Here is a 2,631-nt window from a genome sequence, read left to right on the forward strand (position 1 = left end):
TGTTCATGCTGCATCAGCATTTGGATAACAGAACTGCTTCAGGATGGGCATAGTCAAAAAAAAAAAAAAAACCAAGAACAGCTGTTGCTCCACCAAACATCTCCAGATGAAAGAATGACACTTTCTAATTGAGTTTAGGTTTGAATGTTTTAAGTAGCAGTAAGGCTAAGGAGTAACTATCAGCAGTCCACACTTCCCTTTGCTTTAGTAACCACTTGTCCAAATCAAGGTGGAGAAAATAACCTGGAAGTTGCTGCAGATTTAGTGGAGGTTTCTAAGCTTACTTCAACATCTGAGTGCCCTCTGGACCAAGAATAATTTTTCTTATGTCACCACCCCCCTTCTCATAAGGACACTCTTGAAAATCCAGTTTTATTACGTGCACTGCTCCCCAAAAAAAAGCTTCTGTCATTTTGACAATGTTAGGTATGCATTCTAACCACAGGCTAGCTTTCCACAGGAAGAAATGAAAACATCTCTCACATGAGACGCATACAAATATCTTAAGGATGGGTGTCAGGAGGATGGGGCCAGGCTCTTTGCAGTGGCACCCAGCAACAGGACAAGGGGCAATGGGCACAAACTCAAACACAGGAAGTTCCTTCTGAATACGAGGAAAAACTTCGAGGGTGACAGCGCACTGGAACAGGCTGCCCAGAGAGGTTGTGCAGTCTCCCTTTCTGGAAATACTCAAAACCTGCCTGGACGCAATCCTGCACGACCTGCTGTAGGTGAAGCTGCTTTAGTACGGGCATTGGACTACATGATCTCCAGAAGTCCTTCCAACCCTGACCCTTCTCAGAGCTAGTAACTTCAGTGAAAGTGACTATTTAGCAGAAAGTGTTATTGGCAACCGATGCAGATGCAATACTAGATATGACAGATCATTGGCCATGCCTGAATACAGATTCCCCTGGCTCTTAGACCCAAACTATATCACTGGACTGCCAAAATCAGTTTTCAAACCCCACATACCTTGAAACTGCAAATAAACTTCCCCCCGCAGAAAGTTTGATATGTGCATAAGAGAGAAGGGATTAAAAAAAGAATCATCCATAAATTCAGTATTAGGAAGATGCAGGATCTCCCAACTCACCATGAACATAGGAGACAAGATTATTGCCCCCACCTAACACATCTACTTAAACATTATTTTTAGCTGTGAACATGATCTCTCTGTCATGACTGTAACTGTTTCCAAGTTGGAAGGGGGAGCTGTACATCTGTTCTTTACTCCAAAAGCATGAGGTAGCATGAACATTTCTGTGAAAATGATTTGATGATCTACGTGAAGCCACAGAGGCAGAAGACAGATCACGGAAGAAGTTTGGGTAGATCACTACCTGTTCTTTGGATTAGGCTCTTCCCTGCTGAGGTAGAACAACTGCAGTATAGATTATTCTCTTTAATAAGTAGGTCACCAGAGCATTTTTTTTTTTCTCAAAAAGGTTAAAACGAGCTTTATTTTAAACGTACAAATCAAATTGTGTACAAGGCAAAACATACTCCTATGGTGGTAGGCATACTGGGTCTCCACACAGCATGTGTATCCACTTGAGCTACAGTAATCCTGAGATATGGAAAAAAGCCCTAAGAATCTTTTTAAAAAAAAAAAAAAAAAAAAAAAAGAGGAAGAAATATCCCCTTTTAATCACTCTTCTTATAGTCTCCTCCATTTGGGAATTATGAAAAACATTATACAGTTCTTAGTCAAGAAAAAATATCTACAAGCCAAATACCCAAAACACTGGTCTAATTCTCTGCTGTCATCTGGGTATACTAGCAAGAGCACTTGGGGAACAAATCAAGAGATGCAAATATGCAAGGTTACTTCATTAACACTGCAAAGCATGCAGAAGAACAGTAAGATATTTTTGCTACTTCCAACAACTATTGTCTTCCCAAACTGTGTAGTCAATGTGTCAAGCTTACGCATCCTATGAACTTATGAAAAGTTCTCTATACTGTGTGTTAAGTTACTAAAAAAAAAAACCTAACTTGCTTTGCTTCCTTTCACTATGAAGTTAAATGTGATATAGAAATATTTTTAGGAGTTTATAAAAGCAGTACAACTGCAGACACTTAAAAGCCCTGTCCCTCATATTAAAGACTACTTGAACACCCTCATTTACTACAAGATTGTACTTGTCATTCACTGATGTGAAAAGAAAAAAGTTTTTTAAAAAAGTTAAAAGATAAGGAAAAGGTATAGATAGTTGAGGTTTTTTAGTTTTACAACATATAAAAATAAGTTACACTATATATTATGGCTTTCTCATTTAGTAGAAGAGTGCCATCGTGTATTTAAACACTCAAAGTTGTAACTAAACTCTCACCATGTTCTCAAACCTTCCTTGTTTGAGTTTGGTTGTGTGAAAAGAAACAACCAAATATTAGTGGGAAAATTAAGAAACTCCCAGAACAATTTAAATAGCAAGAAGCACCTGAAGTCTTTCAGAGAAATTTTTAATTTAAATTATTTTTTAAATTTAAAATTGAAGGTTTTAGTTAATTTAATCTCTTGGCACAAATAAAGGCCAAGCCAAACCTCCCATGAACTTCTGCAGATTCAGAACGTCATACTGAGCTTCATTTCAGACATGTTTACCCACAACTATGATACTATGATGC

Source organism: Falco biarmicus, chromosome 5 (assembly GCF_023638135.1).
Source record: "Falco biarmicus isolate bFalBia1 chromosome 5, bFalBia1.pri, whole genome shotgun sequence".
NCBI lineage: Eukaryota > Metazoa > Chordata > Aves > Falconiformes > Falconidae > Falco > Falco biarmicus.